This window comes from Loxodonta africana, chromosome 1, assembly GCF_030014295.1.
Source record: "Loxodonta africana isolate mLoxAfr1 chromosome 1, mLoxAfr1.hap2, whole genome shotgun sequence".
In the NCBI taxonomy this organism is placed as follows: Eukaryota; Metazoa; Chordata; class Mammalia; order Proboscidea; family Elephantidae; genus Loxodonta; species Loxodonta africana.
In genome coordinates, this window is record NC_087342.1 from 9,690,312 (window position 1) to 9,715,367 (window position 25,056).

Sequence of the window (25,056 nt, forward strand, 5' to 3'; positions counted from 1 at the left end):
CCTGGCTGTCGTGGTTGCAGGGGTCGACAAAGCCAAAATCAGCAAGTCAGATGTCAAGCTGCTGGCTCACGGGGCTGCGGGAGCTGACAATCCCCAAATCGGCAGGTCAGACGGCAGACTGCTGGGTCACGTCCAGAGGTCAGAGGATGATGAGTCTTATCCAGGATTGAGAGAAGGCAAGCTTTGCCAGAACATCCATCTACATTAGATGCATGCTACACTCCCAAGGAAACTCCCCTTTCAGCTGATTGGCTGTTCACATCGGATTACAAATGGAGAATGATTACGGAGTGTCTGCCAAACCACTGAGAATCATGGCCCAGCCAAGCTGATACATAACCTTAACCATCACACATGGTGTTAGGGATATATTAGGCATGAGTGAAAAACTCATCGCCAATACTGTGTCACAATCAGAAATCTGTGTGCAAGACATCCCTGCTACCTCTCTAGGGCCTCCCGGATGTCTTCACTTTCTAACATTAGACTTAGGAATTCTAGGCCCCTCTGGAAGGTTGATCTAGGGCTTCTCTAGAAGGTTGATCTAAACTGTACCCATACCATATATCTGGTTCTCATTGTATTTTTCTTAAGATGGTAGTCATTTTACTTTTTCATATTTTTGTCACGTTTCTCAAAGTCAAGTTTCACAGCCTGGTGTCCTGTGACTCAGTGTGTGTGTGTGTCTGTAACAGACTGTGTGATATGAGTGTATGTGCTTTTAAAGACTGGTTCCACCCTTGGCCAGCAGCTTCAAGGATTTTTCTGTTATAAGCCCTGCATCTTCATCCAGCGCTAGCAATGCTCTGCTAGAAACAGACTGAGGTCATTCATGTGTAAATGGAAACACACCAAGAAAAAAATTGATACCAAATGTACATCAAGATCAAAAGAAAAAATAAATTTCTCAATGGAATTCTCAGTGCTGTGCAGAGACCACTGGTTACTGCTGGTTCACATGAAATTAAAGGCCAGAGCATGTCTCAGTAAAGTTCTTAAAAAGGTGGGGACCAGCCAGAGGCTGTGATTTGAGAATCCCACAACGAAGATTTCGCAAAAAGCCAACTGAATCCTGAATTACACAAGGAATATGTTCCCTTCAAACCCTGTGATAAATGCAAAAAATAACTGGGTATCAAGGCCTATGGAACTGAAGACGTACAACAAAACACTTTCATTTAAAAACAAATATACAAAATACTGTTCTACAGGTTCGCTATGAGTCAGAATCGACTCGACGGCACTGGGTAATGAAATTAGTAGCCATGAAATATTTGATCACAGATTATATTTAGCTGAGTTTTCCAAATAAAAAATGCACATTGTTTGTTGTGTTGCTGTTTAGTTGGCTTCAACTCATAGCAACCTTAGGTATAACAACAACACAGTGCCCAGTCCTGCCCCGTTGTCTTGATGGTTGGTATGTTTGGGTCCATTATTGCAGCTGTTGTGTAGTGCCTTCCAACCTAGGAGGCTCACCTTCAGCTCTACATCAGATAATATTCTCTTGTGATCCATAAAGGTCATTGGCTAAATTTCATTGGCCAGTTTTTTAGAAGTAGACTGTCCGACCTTTCTTCCTAGTCTGTCTTAGTCTAGGAGCTCTGTTGAGACCCGTCCACCATGGGTGACCCTGCTGGTATTTGAAATACCTGTGGCATAGCTTTCAGCATCGCAGCAACACACAAGCCCCTGCAGTATAATAAACTGACAGACGGGTGGTGACAAAAATATATAGTGACCTCACAACGAATCATTCTCCTGATGCTCATTGTCAGGTGAGTCTACAGGAGTGGCTCCTCAGGTCTAGGTACATTCATTCGCACATTCCAGCATGCAGTCATTTAGGTAGGACTTATTGAGCACCTAGTAGGGGTCAGGGTGAGTTCTAACAAAACGGCATAATAATGGGATTTGTAGTCATAAAGACTCAGCTTCCAATTTAGCTGTACCACTTAGAAATGGAAGGATCTTCAGCAGGGTGGTAAACCTCTGTCAGCCTCTGATTTCTCATGTATAAAATGAGAATAGTTATGCTTGCCTTGCAAGGATGTATAGATTGAAATAAATACTATATTTGAAGCATTTAGTCCAGTGTCTGGCACATACTAAGTGTTCCAAGGAAAAGGGAGGAGCAGGGTGAGGTGGAACTCCAAAAATTTGTACCTCTGAACCTAGAGATCCTTCACGAATCTGTCTGTGGTGGCGTGTGTGTTGCTGTGATGTAGGAAGCTGTGCCACTGGTATTCCAGATACCAGCAGGGTCACCCACGGTGGACAAGTTTCAGCAGAGCTTCCAGACCAAGAGAGACTGGGAAGAAAGAAGGACCTGGAGATCTACTTCTGAAAGAATTGGCCAGTGAAAACCTTATGAATAGCACTGGAAGTTTGTCTGATATAGCGCCAGAAGATAAGCCCCTCAGCTTGAAAGGCACTCAAAATACAACTGGGGAAGAGCTGAAGATAATTAAAAAAATGGCTGTAGCAAGTACATGGACAGGGAATTGCCAGAAATTCAAGCTGAATTCAGAAGAGAACTTGGAACAAGGGATATCATTGCTGATGTCAGATGGATCTTGGCTGAAAGCAGAGAATGCCAGAAAGATATTTACCTGTGTTTTATTGACTATGCAAAGGCATTCACCTGTGTGGATCGTAGCAAATTATGGATAACATTGCAAAGAAAGGGAATTCCAGAACACTTAATTGTGCTCATGAAGAATCTGTACATAGATCAAGAGGCAGTTGTTCGGACAGAACAAGGGGATACTGCATGATTTTAAAAAATCAGGAAAGGTGTGCATCCGGGTTGTTCTTTTCACCATATTCATTCAATCTGTATGCTGAGCAAAGAATCCAAGAAGCTAGACTATATGAAGAAGAATGCAGTATCAGGATTAGAGGAAGACTTATTAACAACCTGCAATATGCAGATGACACAACCTTGCTTACTGAAAAAGAGGACTTGAAATGCTTACTGATGAAGGTCAAAGACTACAGCCTTCAGTATGGATTACACCACAACATAAAGAAAACAAAAATCCTCACCACTGGACCAATAAGCAACATCATGATAAACAAGGAAAATATTGAAGTTGTCAAGGATTTCATTTTACTTGGATCCACAATCAACACCCATGGAAGCAGCAGTCAGGAAATCAAATGACGCATTGCATTGGGCAAATCTGCTTTTTAAACCTCTTTAAAGTGTTAAAAAGCAAAGATATCACTTTAAAGACTAAGGTGATCCTGGCCGAAGCCACAATATTTTCCATCCTCTCATATGCGTGTGAAAGCTGGACAATGACTAAGGAAGACTGAAGAAGAATTGATGCCTTTGAATTATGGTGTTGGCAAAGAATAGTGAATATACCATGGACTGCCAGAAGAATGAACAAATCTCTCTTGGAAGAAGTACAACCAGAATGCTCCTTAGAAGGGAGGATGGCAAGACTTCGTCTTATGTACTTTGAACCAGTTATCAGAAGGGACCAGTCCCTGGAGGAGGACATCATGCTTGATAAAGTAGAGGGTCAAGGAGATGGATTGACACAGTGGCTGCAACAATGAGCTCAAACATAGCAAGGATTGTGATGATGACACAGGACCAGACAGCGTTTCGTTTTGTTGTACATAGTGTTGCTATGAGTTGGAATGAACTCAACGAATAGCACCTAACAACATGAAACTTAGAGATTCCCTGCAGTCTTGCTCTCCCCTGTTCTGAAAGAGCGCACCAAAGATCTCCCTTCTCTCACACACACAAACAATAAAAAATATGTTTTGAGTGCCTGGTAGCTAAGGAGAAGGGCCAGAAGGAGGTGGGAACATTCAGAAGTAGACTGAGAAGGTAAGGAAACCCATGGGAGAGGAAACCCTGGATAGGATGTCAGGGCTGGCTTCTTCCTTACTCTCCCCTTTCTCATAGGGACCAGGTGAGAAAATAGTTCCCCCTTGTCTCTGTAGGGAAGGGAGTACCACAGACACTTCTAGACATCCAGAAGCCTCTGATCTTATGGGGAGCCTGGTTCTTTGACTCATCCACATCTGCTGCCTGCTCCGCCCCTTTCTCAGTTCCTCCTTGTGCTAACTCATAGGGTGTATTCCATGGATAGGCCCAGGGTTGGTCCCATAGGGCAAATAGGAGTCAAGGAAAATTTGCCGTTGTGGCTTTGTATGAGGCTTAGAGGAAACATTGCAGGGGGTAAGTCGTTACTGATTCTGACTCATGGTCACCCCATGTGTGCAGAGTAGAACTGCTTTATAGGGTTTTCAAGGCTGTGACCTTTTATTAGTAGATCACGAGGCCTGTCTTCTGAGGCATCTCTGTGTAGATCTGAACCACCAACCTTTTGGCTATTAGTCAAGCACTTAGCCAGTAGTCAAGCACTTAACTGTTTGTGCCACCCAGGGATCCTGCTGGGGGTAAGAGGGCCACAAAGAGTAGAAGGACTCAGAAATAAGGTTGCCAGATTTAGAAAATAAAAATACAGAACATCCAGGTGAATTTGAATTTCAGATAAACAAAAAATCGTGTTTTGTTGTCACAGCAATATTGGGGACTTATGCAAAAAATTATTTGTTGTTTATCTGAAATTCATGTCTAATTGGTGTCTGATATTTTATCTGGCAACCCTACCCAGAAAGGCAGTTAAAACATCTTCCATTTTCTTGTGCTTCTGTCTGAGACAAGACGGGAAGCAGTTCCTGTAGACAGTAAACCAATCTGTTATTCCGCATGTATACATAAAAAAAAAAAAAAATTTTTTTTTTTTTTTTTTTTACATACGTAAAGGTTAAAAGCCCAATTCCTTTGAGTAGACGCTGAGTCAGATCTACAGTGTGCAGGGTATGTTTTCCGGGTGCTAGGAATAGTAAAAAGTCCCTGACATGAGGACCTGCCTGCCCTTTTGGTTCAAAAAAAAAAAACAAAACACTGCCTTCCACCCTATAGGACAGAGTAGAACTGCCTCAGAGGGTTTCCAAGGCTGTAAATCTTTATGGAGGCAGACTGCCACATCTTTCTCCCATGGACCAGCTGGTGGATTCCAACCAGCAAACTTTTAGTTAGCAGCCAAGCACTTTAGCCAAGGTGCCACCAGGACGCCTAGCCCTTTGGTAAAGTAACAGACATATACCATACCGATAGTGGTACATGCTAATAGAGGGCCAAAGTCCAATAATCATAATAAAAATGACAATGGCAGTTGTTAATAGTTATTAGGAGCTTGTCAAGACACCGTTCCAAGCACTCCACGGATTATCTTAGTTAAATCTCACAACTACCCTGTGAGGTAGGTTTTATTTTTAACTCCATTTTACAAATAAGGAAACTGAACCTTTAAGTAAGGTAACTGTATAATTTTTTGCCTAAGTTGGGCAGAGCTTTCAAGTAAAAGGGAACACCATCCATAATTACACAGAGCAACAGGCGAAAACCGGAACTGCCCGACGCACCAGGATTATGGCGTTCTACTTACAAGAGACATGCCCAGGTCAGAAGTGGTGGAAAGTCAGCTGAAACCACTCCTGTAGCTCGCCTTTCAGCCAAAGATTAGACAGGCTCTAAAACGAAAATAACTCATGTGAGGAATGTGCTTCATAGTTCAATCAAATATACCGGTCTTCATGGGCTACTCTTGCCCAAAAGCAAGATGAGAAGGCAAGAAGGGGCAGGAACTGGATGAATGGACACAGGGAACCAGGAGTAGAAAGGGGGAGCGTGCCGTCACGTTGTGGGGATTGCAACCAGTGTCACAAACAATATGTGTATACATTTTTGAACGAGAAGTTAACTTGAGCTGTAAACTTTAACCTAAAAAAAAAAAAAAAATTTTTTTTTTTTTTTAAAGCACAATAAAATTTTTTTTAAAAAAAGTGGTAACAAGTGGCAGTGGGAGGATTTGAACGCAGGTAGATGGCTCCAGAACTCACCCCACCAGAGGAAGGAGGGCGTTCATTTAGATTAATGCCCTCCCAGTGGATGGTAAAATCCCTGAAATGGGGCCTTTGTTTTGCTTTTCACTGTGTCCTTGGCACCTAGCACCCAGTACCTGGCATATAAAACAAACAAAAAATAAACCCATTGCCTTGAAGTTGATTCCAACTCATGGTAACCCCATGTGTTACAGAATAGAGCTGCTCCATAGGGTTTTCTTGGCTGCAATCTTTGCAGAAGCAGATCGCCAGGCCTTTCTCCCAAGGCGCCGCTGGGTGGGTCTGAACCACCAACCTTTAGGTTAGTATATGAGCACCAACTGTTTGTGCCACCCGGGGACCTTCACCTGGTATATATAAAACCAAAGCAAACCCATCGCCATCCAGTCAGTTCCAACTCATGGGGCCTATATTTGATGAACAAATGAATCTGAGAAGCCTTTATAGAGAGGGTGGGATGTGAGCACAGCCTGAATGACGGAGAGGACCCTGGCAGGGACCCCTTTCTCTCCTTGCTTTTCCCTCTTCCTGGATGCTTGAGGCATGGTAAGTGAGAGAGGGCCACTAAATGAGCTAAGCAAGTGATTCCAAACTAAAATGCTGGGCCATAAACAAGGAGGTTCCACACTCCACATTCAGTCACAAGGGGCCCTGTCACAAGAGTGTCTGCTTTACACGGACACTCCAGCACCCGCCGCCTGCCCTCTCCAGCCCCTCAGACCACCAGACTGAGAATCGTCTCCTGTTCTGGGCCCTGACAGATCGACAGCCCAACTCCCTTCAGCGGAGTCCTGGGTCTCTAGAGCTGTTCGGTCTTCCACGTGGAGCTGGTCCCCTAGGGAAGCCCCCTCCCACCTCTCTGCCAGCTCAGACCTGTTTTCTGTGTTCCTACCTTGCCTCTTTCCCTAGGGCCATGCCCTCAGCCACTCCTAAGGTGTCCTCAAAGCCTATTACTACCATTTATCTTCAGTGAGGTCAAGCCTGGTCCAAGCCTACACCCTCTTTAAGCGGGAATTACCAGGTCTTTAAAACAATAAACAAGCCCCTCCTCTTTGCTGAGGATCAGTTACTCGCTTTTTAACAAGAGAGAGCAAATTTGTAGAAGGGAAGAGGCAGCCTCTGGCAGCTCACTCCCTTTTCTTTCTCTCCAGAAAGATATCATTAAACCCAATTGACTCCTGCCTGACAGCTGTAGAATCGGTAAGAAAGGGCTCTTTCTGATATTTTTGTTTTACCAACAGTTTAACTGCATGTAACTGAACTAACTAGACCCTAAGCTGAGGTCATGGGCAGTGTCTTATAAGTATACTGTTTTGAATCCCAGAGGCCTGGCACAGTGTTTTACACGTGGGAATCCAATAAAGATAATTAATTTGATTTGACTGCTAAGGGTGTGCCTAAACTTCCAAAAACAAAAAACCAGTTGCCGTACAGTGGATTCTGACTCACAGCAACCCTAAGTTTGAATGCCCTAAATTACTTCCGACACCAAAGTGTTAGTTGGTCTGGGTCAGGGAGAGGCCTACCAGTTACTTAAACCCTAGTCCTGAGTATTGGAAAGGAGAAAATCTTATTCCTTTTTGAATTACGTCTGTCCCCTAGGGCTTTGCCACTATCGAGCTGGGTGACCTTGGATAGGTCCCTAAATTTCCTGGGGCCTCAATTTCCTGGCACTGAATCAGACAGGTTCGACAGGATGATCTTAACCTGCCTTCCAACTCTGACCTTCCAAAATTCCAGGATTCTGGTTGACCAAGAGAGAGCAGGAAGAGAGCTTCCAGTAGATGCTTGGAGGTGGGAGGGCAGGGGTGGCCAGGAAAGAAAACAAATATGGATTTAAAAAGAGAGGGGAAAAGCACTGGAGACAAAGATGCACTTTGTAGGGTTCGATTCGAGGCCGATGTACCTCACACACAGCCACCACCCATTTGTCACTGGAGGTATAAGTGTTGCTATGATGCTAAACAGGTTTCAGTGGAGCTTTCAGACTAAGACAGACTAGGAAGAAGGGCCTGGCGATCTACTTCCAAAAATCAGTCCATAAAAACCCTATGCGTCACAAGGGCCTGACCTACACGGGGATGGTGTGGAACTGGGCAGCGTTTCGTTCCATTGTACACGTGGTCGTCCTGAGTTGGGGGTGGACTTGGCAGCAGCTAACAACGGCGTATAAAACTAACAAGTACGTCCTACATGTTGGATCCACTTCTTGGGGACCAGGGAAGGCTCCCCAGAGGAAGTGACCTGTAGACCAGTTATCTGATGCCTGGATTATTTCTCAGAAAATCTCTCTACCTCTAGCTGCTCTTCACTCTAATTGATCCTGACAGATGGTTTAAAACATGGATTTCTTGCCTTCATTCCGTTCCTGGAAGCCTTTCCGTGGTCCCCTTGTGTGCAAGCGTGAGCAGAGATTGATTTTCCATACCGAGCCTCTTCCAGGACATTTTGCTCTCTCTGGGGCCTAGAGTGCCTCAGGCATCCTGAACGCTCCTGACTCCTTCTGTGTCCCCAAGAAAGGGGCCCAGAACCCGAGCCTGCCTTTTTTAAAAGCTGCCCATCCAGAGCTACCTTTGGATTGCCTCCTATGGCTGACATTTTCTAACGCAGACAACCAAAGTTTCCAACTCTAAAGCTGTTAAGGAAAAGATGAGGAGAGAAAAAGTTAGGAATGAAAAGCTGAAAGTATGTGACTGACATCTAGCTCCTCTTACCTTGAAAGTAAGGGTGTCTGAATGGTAAATTAGCATTTTCTTTGCTAGCTGTCTGAGTCCTTTTTATCCTATTTAGGACTACCTCTTCCTGTAAGGAAGCGCCCTGAAATTTGGCAGTAATTCTTTGTGCCGTCTTCATCACTGAGATTTAAGTCTTTAATACCTCTAAATTATTTCTAAATACGGTGCTGAGGGCAGGGGTGCAACGATTATGAGTGAAGAGAGAAGTGAGCAGGTTTGAGTAATTGCGGTATCTGGCCTCCAAATGAATGACGGTTCTTTACAGGAGACATTTCAGAGAACGCTAAGTATTCTTTGAGCTGTAAAGTTTCAGGATAACAAGCGTGAATGTCATCAAAACACTGATTGTTTTCTGCCTTTAAAACATTACCTGCAAAGGTAAAGGGGTAGTCTCTCTGCAGAAGCGAATCTTTTTGTTGGCATGTGTCAGAGATACAAAGAGAAAGTGTGAGGAGATGTGTTCGTGGAGCTGCAAAACAGAAACTCATAGCAATTAGAACATCTTGATTTGCACCGTAAAGTAAACCGTAAAGTAAAAACCAAACCTGTGGCCATCTAGTCGATTCTGCCTCATGGCGACCCCATGTGTTAGAGTAGAGCCGCTCCACAGGGTTTTTCCAGCTGTAAACTTTACAGAAGCAGATCACCAGGCCTTCTGTGGTGCCACTGCCTGGGTTTGAATTTCCAACCTGTAGTGGCCTGAGATCTAGACAGTGCAGTAGAGCTTCATGGCACGTTTCTTGTTTATTCTGTTTGAGGTTACAGGAGAGACCCTGCAGCTGACCTCTCGCAGCTAGGCTCTGAAGGACACTTGGGCCTCTCCTGGGGATCATCTCAGTGGAGGAAGGAGAATGCAAAGGCATGAGGGGTGGTCTTTAAGGAACCACGGGGAGTTTGATGTGACTAGAAAGAGGGGTGTTGGGGAAGGGATCACAAAGAGCTCAGGGCGCCCTGCAATGGGGCCTTGGTCTTCACCGGGTAAGGATACGGTCATATCTGTGGTTCTGACAGCCAGCAGAGAGATAGATTGAGGAGACTCCCAGTTCTAAAAGTTCCAGCAAGGTCACCGCTCTCTCTCCCACTTTCACGCCTCCTTCCTGTTCATTGTTCCCTAAGTTTCTCCAAAATTCTTTTAACAAACTTTGTAAAGAACATCTCTCAAAGATTCTCCAAGTGTCCTCCTAAGAATCTCCAGGGAAATCTCCTGGAGTCTGCACTGTTCTTCAGGTCCTGGGACACCCTTTTGCAAACCAATGTGTGAGAAGCACCAGGAGGCTGGGTCGTGGACAGACCTCCCCGCCTCCATTTCAGCTGTCGAGGAAGGACATATCTTCAAGCCTTGGGCCTCATGATAAATTTTGTGTCTACAGATGTGTAGTCTGAAAACATAAACACCAAAGAGGGCTCAGGGCTAACAGAGAGGAGCGAGATTAGGTGATTTTTCTTTTACTAGCCTACATTTTCTAATTTTTCCACCAAGGGCTTCTAGAACTTGTATAATAAGAAAAAAGTTACATAAAAGAAATATCATGAGCGCCCAGTATTTGCAAACACTGAACAAGCTCATGGAAGAAATGAATTGCCAGAAAAGGGTTACAGACTGCAGGAAAGTGGCCTTGTTTTCAGCAGGAAAGAGAGGCCTTGTAACAACAGGAAGTGCTGAGAGGCCGAGGTACCCAGGCTTCCAAGCAAAGCGTTTCTGGAAACAATGGCAGCCTGTGGCTCAGGAATATTGGGCAGGAAATGAAAGGATGCTGGGGGGTGGGGGAGCAGTGAGGAGCTGATAAGCACTACCTGGCTGTTCTTCACATAGATATAGCCTGCCAAGGATGAAGTTGTTTTTCTAAATGTGCCCCATAGCTCATCAACAAAATTGATTTTAGAAAAACACAGGAACGAGAAGAACCCACGGTGCCCCAGGTCTGGAAACCATTAGGAAGCTGTGTCGCCCAGGAAACCAGAGGGTACAATAAACCAGAGAAAGTACTTCTCACTCTTAGGACATGGTGACCTTGGGGAGGAGAGGACCTTCAGATGAACTCAGTGCCGTTTAAAGCTAAGTCCCTGGAGGACTCCAGCCTCCAGAAAAATAAAAGTAGTGTTGGGGTTAATGGGAGTCCAGCCATACTAAAGGAGATATGGATAAACCTTCTGAGAGTTAAGTCTATATTTTATTTAACATAAATTTCCATTCGTATGGGTGGGAGTGAGTTGGGGAGTCATTAGCAACATAAAGGAGAAACAACACAACTGAAAAGCAAACATAACCTTAGGCCTAGAAGACCTAGATGCAAACCAGAGCTGGTAGGAATGAAGACCTGAACATTTGCAGGCAGAAGTCACGTCTACCTGGATTTCTAGCCTGTGTTCTCCTCCCAAGCTTCATCCAGGAAGATGACATATTATGGGGTGTTAGACCTAGTAGGACATTAACCATAGTCCTAGCATAGATGAGAGTCCGAGGCTGGGGGTGACTGTCTTGAGGACACACGGCTGGTTCCTGTTGCTTTAACTGAATGTACCTAGTACCTAGGGTCTGTAAGCTACCTGGGGGGACTCAAAGAGGAAAACAGTTATTCCCCCCGGGGGTCTAAAGTCTAGTACTTGAAGGTCAGAGCTAGAACTCAAGTTTTTTTTTGTATAATTTATTTTTTTGTTGTTGTCATTGGGAATATATACAGCAAAACACTCGCCAATTCAACAGTTTCTATATGTACAGTTCAGTGACATAGATTACATTCTTGGAGTTGTGCAGCCATTCTCAACCTCTTTTTCTGAGTTGATCCTCGCCCATTAACATAAACTCATTGCCCCCTAAGGTTTCTATCTGATCTTTCCTAGAACTCACGTTTCTTAATTCATCGTCTAAGTCATTCTACCTCATCAATCTTGTTAAAACAAAAATCGTATTAAACCAACAATAGAACTTGATTGAAGATTATTTAATATACGATTTGCAAATCAGGGTGACATTTTGACTACCCGTTGCCATCGAGTCAGTTCCAACACATAGAGACCCTATAGGACAGAGTGGAGCTGCCCCATAGGGTTTCCAAGGCTAGAAATCTTCAGGGAAGCAGACTGCCACATCTTTCTCCTGCAGAGCGGCTGGTGGGTTCAAACCTCCGATCTTTGTGTTAGCAGCCAAGTGCTTAACCACTATGGCACCAGGGCTCTTGAACGTTTCGAATTGAGTGACAAAAATGTTCTAAAGTCAAAAGAACTTCCAAAACTTCTTACACCCCATCTTATCTACATTTCCATGGAAACGGGGCTACGACAGTGTTTTGAACAATTTACCCTAAAACACAGCTTCCAGTCCGACGCTGGAGTTTGTTTCCCAATCTGACTGAATTCCTCAAAACAGCACAGTGCCCAAGGCAGACTGTCATTACTAATTAGTAAGACTATTGTTTGACTTAAAGGTGCCTTTTAGGTGACCAGTCTGTTCAACGCTCAAGGTTCAAGAGATCACCTCATGGCAATGGCCTGGGTGGGTCACGCCAACTCCGTGGACTCAAGAAATCTGGATTCCAGGGAAATTAAAACTGTTTCTCAAGCTTCTTTTAGACATAAAATCACCTTTGCTTTCTGCTACTTGCTGGCCTGTGCCTCAGTTTCCCTAGTTTGGAGGTTATGCTTATGACATATACCAGAAAGTGCATAGGCTTTGGAGTCATATAGATTGAAATTGCACCCGAGCTCTGCCACCAGCTGTTTGGTCTTGGACAAGTTGCCTAACCATACCAAATCTTAGTTTTCCATCTATAAATTGGGAATAGTGATGCCTACCTCAGAGATACAACGATTAAATGAAATAACAATTGTCAAACACAGGACTCGGGGCCCAGCACGTAGCGTTTGGTTAATATTAGCTCCTTCCATTCCCATGGCCACCCCCTAGGCATGCAAAAAAATAGGTGACCTGGATAGACTCAGAGGAGAAAAAATTTACATTGTCCTCATTCTTAAGATAATTGGTGTTAGTGAAGCATGGAAATTTCTAGAAGTAGGTTTATTTTCCAGGTTTCTCATAAACTTGCTCAGTTCAAGTGTCTCCTCCTGGTGCAGCTCTCTCTGGAGGCAGAAGCAGGCCTCTTCCTCGATTCCCACTTTAGAGCCTCCTCCTGAGTGGCTTCCCAAGGAGCAGGTGGCAAGAAAAAGTGGGATCTTGCCTTAGTTTCCTAGTGTGGCTGTCACAGAAATACCACAAGTGGGTATTTAAAGAAGAGAAATTTTTTTTCTCACACTTCTGGAGGCTGAAAGTCCGATCAGGATTTCGATTGTGTAGATTCCTTCATTGTGGGTAGTCCCACTGTTCCTTGGTTCCTTGGCTTGTAGACAGTCCTCACGTGGCATCTGTCCCACCCCGTTCTCCTCCTCCACCCCCATGTGTGTGTCTCTGTGTCTAATCTGTTTTTTTTGTGCTGCAGAAGTAATTAGATTTAGAACCCACCCTACTTGGCTATGATCTAATTCACGTAACAAATAAAATCTTATTTCCAAACAGGATTACATCCACAGGGGTTAGGATTCCAACACATATTGGGGTGGGGGAGCCATAATTAAATCCATTACAGGCCTCTCGTTCAAGAAAAAAAAAAAAAAATGACAATCTTGGTCAGGTACTTGAAGCTGACCGTGCTCTTTATACAGTTAAATTGAGGACTTAAATGATTTGTTGACAATGAAAAGGAAACTGACGCTCACACAAGTTGGGCCTGGCAGGGAAGGGGCGGGGAGGGGGCGGTGGTGCCCGATAGCTCCGTCTGCCATCCACAAGCAGCGCAGTGGTATGACGTCTGCCCTACAAATCCCCTGAGAGGAAAGCTTCTCTACAGAAAGCTGGACGGTAAGAAGGAGGAGCCCCAAAAGTCGTTATAAACTATGCAAAACAGAGCAGCCTCCATTTTTTGCAATGGAACAAGAATTTTTCTGTACCCAGCCTCTGTGTTCTGTGTACAAGGTAATCGGGGCCACAGGAGGACTTCTTGGAGGTTTGTTTTCTCTGAGCCTGGCCTCATCACACCCACGCTTTTTCTCTATTCAGCCTGGCCCCTCCTCACTGCCACAACCATCCTCCCCCACAACACACACACACACACACACACACACAGAGTGAAAGTCCCTCCGAGGCTGTTTCCACTTGCTCATTCATGTCTGATGATGGGAAGAGACCCTTTCATCATTCTCAACCAGCCTTTTATCTCTGAGTCATGAAAGTCGCTTTCCTTTCTTAAAAAAACTTCAGGCAACAGGTAGAAAAAAGTGAGCCTTCTCATCTCCCCTCTCCTCTCCTACTGGACGAATCATAATAGGACCCTGAAGAGACACCTGATTTTTTCTTTTTGAAATGTTATGTTTGTGGCCAGTCTTTTTCTCCAGATTACCACCCCTCTTCCCCTTCTCAAAGACCTGTTTTCTTGAAGGGAAGAGCTCTGGGGATGGCCCTGAAGAGACAGCTAAAGATCTAGTCCCAGAGCTGCCTAGATTGGACATTGTTCTATAGGCAGTGGGGAGCCATTGGATGTTTTGGGGTAAGCGAGCTTTACGATTAAAAAGATTTATCTGTCTGTGGAGATTGTTGTCGTTAGGGCCTTCCAGTCGGTTCCAACTCACAGCGACCCTATATACAACAGAATGAAACGCTGTCCTGTCCTGTGGCATCCTCACAACCATGGCCGTGCCCACCCTGGCAGCCACTGGGTCAATTCATCTCATTGAGGGTCTTGCTCTTTTTCGCTGACCCTCTACTTTACCAAGCATGATGCCCTTCTTGGGAGACTGGTCCCTCCTGATAATATGTCCAAAGTACGAGAGATGAAGTCTTGCCATCCTCTCTTCCAAGGAGCACTCTGGCCGTATTTCTTCCAAGACAGATTTGTTCCTTCTTCTGGCAGTCCGTGGTATATTCAACATTCTTCACCAACACCGTAATTTAAAGGCGTCAATTCTCCTCTGGTCTTCTTTATTCATTGTCCAGCTTTCTCACGCATGAGGCAATTGAAAATACCATGGCTTGGGTCAGGCGCACCTTAGTCCTCAAGATGACGTCTTTGCTTTGCTTTTTAACACTTTAAAGAGGTCTTCTGCAGCAGATTCGCCGGATGCAATACATTGTTTGATTTCTTGACTGCTGCAATCCTCCTAGACCTTCAAAAAAGCTCACCTCATCTACCTGAACTTCTCTCTTACCAGACTGGTCTAGACAGCATTCCTGGAATTCACCACATTATTTCTTGCCTTCCCACCTTGTTTTTACCATTCCCTGCTTCCACCCACCAGAAAGTAGGTGACATTTGTTGTTCTTAGATCCCATGGAGTCAATTTTGACTCATAGTGATCCCGTGTGACAGAGTAGCACTGCCCCACAGGGTTTTCTAGGCTGTAGCCTTTCTAGGACCCAGATCTCTAGGTCTTTGTCCTGTGAAGCCACTCGGTTGGTTTGAACAGCCAACCTGTCCATTGGCAGACAAGTGCTTAGCCGTTGCACCACCAGCTCTCCTTACGTGGCATTTACTGAGTGCTGATATACCAGGCTCTTAAAACCATGCACTCTAGCGTGTATTGTATGTTGTATTGCATGATGTCATATATCGCTCAGATCATCCCTGTGTATCAGCGTCGGAGTTCTCATTACAAAGCCTCGATTTGTCATTCTTTATCAACTTATTTCACTACACTGTAAGCCCCTGAGGGTGAGCGTTCTGCCTCTCCACTCCCTGATATTTTCCCTCGGGAACAGCTGGCTCTTCATAAATGCATGCAATTTCCTGCTCTTGTTCAAGCCCTAGAAGCCCTTCCCGGCACTCTCCCTCACCATATATAATCTTAAAATAACTTCCTTCATGTTTTTTGTGACTCTCTAGGGCTCTTAACATATTTTGTTAAATATTTTCCTACTGGACAGGTTACTTAGTATTTCTAAGCTTGTTTTTTCATTTATAAAATAAGGATAAATATCTCTCTCATAAAGTGGTTGTAAGAATTAAGTTGGGTAAAATAAGGGATATAAAGTGTATAGCTCAGGGATCAGCACATAGTAGGTGCACTGTAATTGTCTGTTCCCTTCTCAGCCCCTTAAGGTCAAAGATCTCATTCACCTTTTAGTCCCTCGAGCTAGACAGGCACTTAGTACATCGGCTTTGGTAGAAGGAAGGGATCGAGGTCTTCGGGAATGAGTGGATGCACTGAGGTTCGAGACATAAGGGCCTCACCTGAGATGAGAGTTTTGTTGTGGACCAACAGGAGGACCCGGACACTTCTTCAAGAACGAGCTGACTTGACTGGCATCTGAGACCTGAAGTGAGGAGGGAAAGGGACTGCAGGTACATCCCTGGGTGCTGAGTCTTAGGGAACAGGCTCTGGGCACAGTCTGCCACCAGAGCCTTGGCCCAGCCGTGCAGCTAACTGAGCTGGTCCTTGGCAGCTGAGGGCCAGCAGGTTAGGCACAAGGGCTTCAACAGGGTCCTTGGAGAGGATTTCAACAAACATTTAGAAATTGCTTCACTGATTACAGGAACCCCTCTGGCTTCTTTAATGAAACTTATTTAAAAAAAAAAACCTATTTCTGTAAAAAAAAATCACTTTTACTACATCCTCATCATGAGAAATGCCTAAAAGCAACGTTAAAAGTTCAGAAAAGCAAAAATCGTTTTGTTTTTCACCACCTAGGGGTAACTACTGTTCACATTTCAGCGTGTGTCGTTTTTTATCATTTGATATATTGGGAAGGGTGATGTGAAAAGGAGACAGTCACTCTTTACTGTTTATATTTGTATATCTTTTTCATTTTTTTAAAATCAACATGTATTGCTTTGCAACTTTTTCAAAAGGAATTTAGAAAGAAAAATATTATCCACTAATTTTCTTAAAAATGAAGCAACTATTCTGACAGGGATCACAATAGAGGGTTCCAGACAAAGCTGGAAAAAAAACATAGAACAAAATTCTAAATCACACACACAAAAAAGACCAGAATTACTAGCCTGACAGAGACTGGAGAAATTCTGAGAGTATGTTCTCAGGACACCCTTTTAGCTCAGTGACGAAGTCACTCCCAAGGTTTACCCTTCAGCCAAAGATTAGACAGGCCCATAAAACAAACAAGGCAGGAGGGGACAAGAAGGCTGGTAATATGGAACCCAGGGTCAAGAAGGGAGAGTGCTGACATGTTGTGGAGTTGTTAACCAATGTCATAAAACAATATGTGTACTAACTCTTTAATGAGAAACGAGTTTGTCCTGTAAACCTTCATCTACGGTAGAATTAAAAAAAAAAAATCACAGTTGCGTGAACGACAAAAAGAAAAAAAAAGGAGCAACTATTACTTTCTGCTTGCTACCCCGAGAAGCCAAGGAAAGTTTTTCTCTAGGATTCTTCTTGTTCAACTAAACACAATTTGAAGCTTGTATTTCTTGCCAGACCTCAGCCAAGGTGCACAAGGCTATGATTACTGGGTCAGCTTCTGGACCACAGATCGATATGACGGGAAGCTCACATCATCTTTCTTCCTGTTGGTAATGTGCACAGAGACAAGTTGACCTGTGTTTCCCCAAAATCATCCCCTGTGACTGGGCTCCCCTAAAAGGAGCTCTCAGGGAGAATGAGATAAGGGCCTTTAAGGCTCCTTTGAACAGTGAGGAGTAAGAAAAGTAAATCAAGATGAAGGCTGCCTGGGCTGGCCCCAGGGTCAACTTTGGGCAGCACTGTGCAGCTGCCCCTTGGTCCTACCTTTCATGGTTGTGCCTCACTGGCCCCTCCAGGTGGTGCTTTTGAAAACAAACCAAAAGAGACAGAAGCCGTTCCTCACTCTTTTCCTCCTGAAGGAAAGTTATACTTGAGTTCTTTGTGGAGGTAAATTTGAAGGTCTTCTAACTGGCTCTGAAAGCAGTTCCCAAAAAGGTGATTCCAAAAATGTTTTGAGCCAGATAATGGCCTAGTTTCCCAAAGGACGATACTCAGATTTGTATGATCTGATCTATAAATTTTAGTAAACAGTTGCATTGCTCATAGTAACATTTCGTATGTTTGTGAATAACAAAGAATCAAAGAATGTAGACAATATAAATCAGAAGTAACACAAAAAAACCTCTTCAGGAAAAAAAATAAACCCTTGGACTTCAAAAGTAAAAACTTTTGTGCTTTAATGGACACTATGAAGAAAGTGAAAAGACAACTCACAGCATGGAAGAAAATGTTTACAGATCATATATCTAACAAGGTTCTAATATCCATAATGGCATCCATAATATATAAAGAACTCTCATAACTCAACAACAACAAAAAAAAAACATAAAAAATGGGCAAACGATTTGAATAGGCATTTCTCCAAAGAAGATATACAAATGGCCTCTAAACACATGCAAAGATGCTCAATACCATTAGTCCTTAGGGAAATGAAAATCAAAACCGCAATGAGATACTACTTCACACCAACTAGGATGGCTATAATCAAAAACAAAGACAACAACAGGTGTTGACAAAGATGTAGGAAAGTTGGACCCTCATACCTTGCTGATGGGAATGTAAAATTGTGCAGGTGTTTTGGAAAGCAGTTTGACAGTCCCTCAAAAAATTAATCATAGAGTCACCATACGACTCAGCAATTCTACTCCTGGGTGTATATACCCAAGAAGACTGAGATCATATTCACAGGAAAGTTTATAGCAACATTATTCATAAAGGCCAGAAAGTATCAACAACTCAAGTGTCTATCAATGAATGGATAAACAAATGTGGTATATACATACAATGAAATACTATTCAGCCACAAAAACGCATGACGTGCTAATTCATGTTACAACATGGATGAGCCTTAAAAACATTGTTGTGTTGTTGTTGTTGTTGTTAGGTGCCATCGAGTCGGTTCCAACTCATAGCAACCCTATGCACAAATGAATGAAACACTGCCCGGTCCTGCGCCATCCTTACAGTTGTTGTTATGCTTGAGCCCATTGTTGCAGCCACTGTGTCAATCCACCTCGTTGAGGGTCTTCCTCTTTTCTGCTGACCCTGTACTCTGCCAAGCATGATGTCCTTCCCCAGGGACTGATCCCTCCTGACAACATGTCCGAAGTATGTAAGATGCAGTCTTGCCATCCTTGCCTCTAAGGAGCATTCTGGCTGCACTTCTTCCAAGACAGATTTGTTCCTTCTTTTGGCAGTCCATGGTATATTCAATATTCTTCGCCAGCGCCACAATTTCAAAGGCGTCAATTCTTCTTCGGTCTTCCTTATTCATTGTCCAGTTTTCACATGCTAAGTGAAATAAGCCAGTCACGACAGGCCACATATTGTATGATTCCATTTATATGAAATGTCCTGAACAGGCAAATCCATAGAGACAGAAAGTAGATTAGTGATTGTCAAGGGCTAGGGGGAAGGAATGGAGCCCTGGTGGCACAATGGTTAAGCGCTAGGCTGCTAACCAAAAGATTGGCAATTTGAACCATCCCAGCGGCTCTGTGGAGAAAGACTTGACAATCTGCTCCCGTAAAGTTTAACCTGTTCCCATCAAGTTGATGCCACCTCATAGCAACACTGCAGGACAGAGTAGAACGGTCCCATAGGGCTTCCAAGGCTGTAATCTTTAGGGAAGCCGATTGCCACATCTTTCTCTCGAGGAGCCCCTGGTGGGTTGGAACCACCCACCTTGTGGTTAGCAGCAGAGCGCTTAACTACTGTGCCACTAGGGCTCCTTCCATAAAGATTACAGCCTGGATAAGCCTATGGGATTTTCACGTATTTGTGTACCTATAGGGTTGCTATGAGCCGGAATCAACTTCATGGCAATGGGTTAACCTTTATAAGGCAGTTCTACTCTGTCACATGAGGGCGCTGTAAGTTGGAATCAACTGGATAGCGCCTAACAGCAACAGGAGGGGGAAGGGAGGAATGAGAAACTGACTCCTAACAGTGAAGGGTTTCTTTGTGGGGTGATGAGAATGTTCTGGAATTACATAATGGTGGTGGTTTCACAACTCTGTGAATATACTAAAAACCATTGAATTGAGCACTTTAAAGGGGTGAATTTTATGATATTTAAATTTTTTAAATTATATCTCAATAACAATGATGGCTTAAAAAACAAAGACTTTTTCCCAAGAAGGACAGGCCAAAGCCCCAATATATTTAAAAAACATTTTTCTTAGAAAATTAGAAAGCAGTCCATTTGCTTTTTTTTTCTACAGAGGCTAGGGAGGAACACGTGAAGGAACGAAGTTGAGTGAAAAAAAACCAGACCCTTTGCCGTGGAGTTGATTCTGACTCACCGCAGCCCCACGTGTCGGAGTAGAACTGCTCCATAGGATTTTCTTGGCTGCAATCTTGACAGAAGCAGTCTGCCAGGCCTTTCTTCAGCAGAGCCGCTCGGAAGGTTCCAACCTCCAACGTTTAGGTTAGCAGCCGATTGCAAACTGCTTGTGCTACCTAGGTTAAAGCGGGACAGGGAAAAGGTGAGACAGAAATCAAGAGTAGAGGCTTAGAGAGAAGTTAAGGGGTATCAGTGTGACAGCTCTTAGACTCTTGGCAGGGGGGAATGCCTAGGACATTCTGTGCTGACAGCAAAGAATAATGGAAAGGTAATTTAAATCTCCGAGGAGCCCTGGTGGTACAATGGTTAAGCACTTGGCTGCTAACCAAAACGTTGGCGGTTCAAACCTACCAGTGGCTTTGTGGGAGAAAAGATGAGCTCCCATCAAGATTACCACCTAGAAAACCTTACGGGGCAGTTCTATCCTGTCACATGCAGTTGCCAGGAGTCGGAATTGACTTGATGGCACCCAGCAGCAACAATTTAAATCTTTACGGCGCCTGTGGAAAAATGCTGAAAAGGGGGCTGCTTGAAACCCTCTCTCTCTCTGTCCCATGTACACAAGGACAGATTCTCACGGGTTTTCTTCCCTCAGTCTTCATCCTCCGCCATCAAATATCAGTTCTTCTTGCACTGGGGCTTTCCCACCTTTCCATTACCTCAGGCGAGATGATGGGGTATATTCATTACGCCCAAGAGTTTCCTCAAGCTCCTCTGTAATCCCTGCCTTCTGCCTGTTCCCTGTTTTCTCTAACTGTAGATTAGTTTGCATTTCCTAGAGTTTTACATAAATGAAATCATACAATAAGTACTCTTTTATAGTCTGGCTTCTATCATTCAACACAATGCCTTTGAGAGTCACTCATGTAGTTTATCAATAGTTCATCCCTTTTTATTGCTGAGTATTCCCAGGGGTAGATTACCCAATAAGCAAGGTACGTGCAAGTTTACTTATACTTATTTACTAATCTGTAGTGCACACTTTCACCTTGCTTACTGTAAGCCCACACGTACCTTGCTTACTGGTTACTCCACCCCTGAGTATTGCATTGTACGGCTCTACCACTTTGACGGCCAGGAATGAAGGACGTGGAGAAAGGATGAATCTGATCAATGCAAGACCTTAACAAACTCAAGAATGGGAAAGGGGGGATGCCATATTTCCCCAAAGCACAAATGCACTTTTGCACTGTGAAAAAATGTGACCCCCGTTGCCACATAACTGACCAAGTAAAAGTGTGCTTGTCTCTGTCTCCAGATCTGATCAGGTCCCCATCACATAGGGAACTGAGGCAGCATATTGACTTATTAATACGGGAAACGGGGATCTCTGATAATTGTGGCTGCAGGCCTTTTCTGCACTAAACCTTTGAAGAGGTTTGGACTTAAGGAAGGAAGTGCCCTAAACTTTTCATAAGCGTAAAATGTCTTTTAGTTGTACCAGGTTGGATCAAATGAGGCAAGGAATTTTAAAAATGTTTTGCAAACTCTAAAGCATAAGTCAAAGGCAAATTTTTCTTTTTCAATCAGAAACCATCTCAAGGTATATTATGTGCCCGGATTAAAATTTAGTGGGTAAGATTACTGATCCAGGAAAAACAAAACAAGGCCAAAAAAATTAAAAAAAGGCGTGTGTGTGGGGGTGGGGGGAACTGGAGAACATCAGTGATACAGTTCAAATAACCTTCTATCTTAATCAGCAACTGTGTGCACCTCCGGTACAGGAGACAGAGTTCCTTGGGCCCAGGATGAATCCCACAGAACTAGTTCTGTGACTCCAACCTCCAGCATCTCCCCATCCCATATCTAAATGGACAATGGAAGCTTTCTTTTCAGCTACAACTACTCAGCTATTTTGTGTCAAGCTTCTACCCTGTCCAGAATTCTAGGGTGTCCCCAATCTGGCTGGACCCCAGGGACAGTAGTCTGAAGAGTTCTGAGACTGTGAGAGTAAACACTTAGTGGCCACTGCAGCTCTAACTCTCCAGTACTGTCTTTAGACCCTTGCTAATCAAAGTGTGGCTGCAGACCGGTGGTGTCAGCATCAGCTGGGAATTTGCTAGAAATGAAAATATTTGACACCCCCACCCCAGACTGGATGGGGTCCACATGGGAACCAGATCCCCGGGAGATTCGCATGTTCGTTAAAGTGTGGGAAGTTGTGGTGGTCTAGACTGGTGGTCCTGCAGCTTCAGGGTGCGTCAGACTCACTGGGAGCGTGCGCTGCTGCTGCTGGTCCTGGACGGGGGGCTGCAGCCTGAAACCCGCTGCTCTAGTGACTAGAGACCCCATTACACAGAGATTAAGTGAAACCTTTCCCGCTTACTGAGAAGGATAGAGAATTCCCATACCTTTCAAACTAGCCCAAGATGGAAATCTAGGAAAGTGAGCACTCCTCAGGGATGGGGCCATGGCCCTTTCCTGTGGGTTGTTTTAACGTTGCCTCCTGTTTAAACAGAGCCGTGGACAAGAGGTTCTCGGGCCTCTGTACCAAAGCCAGAGTCAACTCATGGCAGAGGCTCCATCCGGGAATGTGTTTTCCCCACCCTTAAAACTAATAGAGCCTGAGGTGCTTCATACAGCTGAGAGCTATAGCACCAGGAAGTCCTTGTCTGAGAGCAGGCTGGGACAGGTTGGAGACCCTCTCCTGCCCCTCAGTGGAGTGTTCTTTCTAGAGATCCTTCAAGTCAGAGCTTTTAGTTTTTAGTCCTCCTTGTGAATGCTCAGAACTCTTAAGTCCACACGAGCCAATGCCAACTCATAGTACAGTATACCCACCCCAAGGGCCAAGCGCAGCCCCTCAACTGCTAACTCACTATCCGTATACTGTTGGATCCTACTGCCTTTCTGGCACAAAAGATACACTTAGATGCACAGAAAAGAGACCTCACAGAAAAAAAATTACTCTCAAATAGTAACATTTAATCAAAGAAAACAGAAAGACCTCCCAAGCAATAGAGAGATGAGTTCCAACTGGTATGAGGTTAGTCAACTCTACCTTAAGCTTCCATTGGATGGGAGGGAGCAAGCTTCATTTCACCAAGACTACAACTAACCAAATTATAAATTTACATCATGGATAGCTATAAATAGAAATAATAGCTGTCATTGTGGAATGCTTATTATATGCCAGGGTCTATGCTTCATGTTTCATGGATTAATTATCTCAGTACTAGCTAGGAGATAAATATCACTATTATCCTCATTTTGCAGATGTGGAAACTGAGAAAAGAACATCATTACGTATTTTGCCCAAAGTCACAAAGGTACTTTGGCGTCCAAACCTGAGCGCTCATCTGTAGACCACATGTGGCAGGTTACAGGACAACAGCTTAGTACGGTGGTGAGAGTTGACCACCCTTATCGTACACAACAGTGATTTCTTTCAAAACTATTTTTTTAAGCACGGAAACTCTTTGTGTTTTGTTTTTTGAGGAGTGGGGGCAGGAGACAAAATTTTACCAAGAACCCTACTTTAGAAGACAGATCAAAGCATAACTCTTCTGGTCGAAGCCAGGCAGAGGCTCTGGAACCCTGCCCACTCGCACAGCTCCCCTCCTCAACCACGCCTGGTGCCCACGCAGTATTCACTCATAGGAAGTGGTTCCACCCCTTGGTCTCTGGCTTCAACATTCCCAAGTCCCAAGTCCGCTCCCTGCCCTTTACCTACTTGGGGTAACTGGCAAGATTCTCCCCAGTTCCAGTCATGGAGAACAGGAGTAAAACATGGATGTCCTTCCTGGAGGAGAATGGTTCTCAGGGCACATAGCCTTTGAGAGATGGGTGAAATACTTCAACTATGACGAACTTTATTCAGCACCTAAAGTTACAGTTAGTCGTTAAAGGGGGCTGAGGAGGAGTGTTTAGAAGTATAGTATTTAGTAATACAAAATTCAGGTAGCATGTTGAGTCTGAACACCTGTTGTCTACCTATATAAAGGTCCATTCCAGCTTGTAATTGTGTGTAGGTGTGATCATGTGCAGTAAACATTACCGGATTGACATTAATCTAATTTAAGGCTTTAAAGGGTTGGGTGTGCTTTTTGGGAATGAGCACAGTGCTAACCCAAGCGGTTCGTGTATAGAGGTCCCACACCACCGCTGTGCTCTGAGGAGCTGCTAAACACTTCATCGCTTGAGGCTTGGGTAGTTCCATACCAAACCACTCATAGCCCTCTCACAAGGAGGACCTCAGTTAGATCTGCCCAGGGGCCGAAGTCACTACTTACCGCTCTCTCCGTGCCATCCAGAGGGCCGATGGCTGACATTCTTAATCACCAAGCTGGCTGAGCAGCTCGCTCAGGTTTAGTCCTGAGGAGAGAACAGTGCAGCCAGGCTCTTCCACCCCCAGGCACTGACCTTCTGGAGAGGCAGGAGTTCAAGGGGCCATGCGTGTCCCTTTTATGTGGTCAAGTAAATCAATGGCTGGCTTAACCCATTTGGCAGGGGATAAGTTTTTCTCTTTTCGGGTAGTAGTCTGCCCCTTTATGGACACAAATATTGAGATCTCTTCGTCAAAGAACAGTCCCTGGCCACTGTGTGGGAAGAGAAGTAGATTTCAGGCCAGGCCACTTGGGTTTTCATTCTAATTTTTCACTTATCAAAAAAAAAAAAACAAAAACAAAAACCTTTTTCTCATTATCTTCTTTTCTTTCCTTTTTTTTTTTTTTTTACTTTTTGTCATTTGATACAGGTATAGATGTAATTTTTAAATCATAAAAAAATACATGTTAAGCGTGGAAATTTTATAACATACAGAAAAATACAAAGCAGCAAAACAAAATGTATCCATTGTCCCCTTCTCCCCATCAGCCAGAGGCAATCATCTTCAATATTGTGGCAAATTTTCTTCTAGTCTTTTCCTCTGCAAAAAACTTTTTTTTACATAGTTAAAATCATAATGTATTTTCAATTTTGTGTCTTGTTTTTCTTTTACCTAACTGTATCATAAGTGTTTCCCCACGTATGAATTATTGTTCAGAAGCAGCAGGTAACCTTGAGGGAGTTAAGTAAATTTACCTATTCCTCAGTTTCTTCCAGGACTTCGGACTGGTTCATTCCAGTTCCCAG

The 25,056-nt window shown here is 44.0% G+C and overlaps 1 protein-coding gene across 1 annotated transcript in view; it reads left to right on the forward strand.

The window, feature by feature from the left end:
- ARHGAP31 (Rho GTPase activating protein 31) overlaps positions 1 to 25,056 on the forward strand; it is a 146,154-nt gene that overhangs the window by 51,919 nt on the left and 69,179 nt on the right. The window lies entirely within an intron of this gene.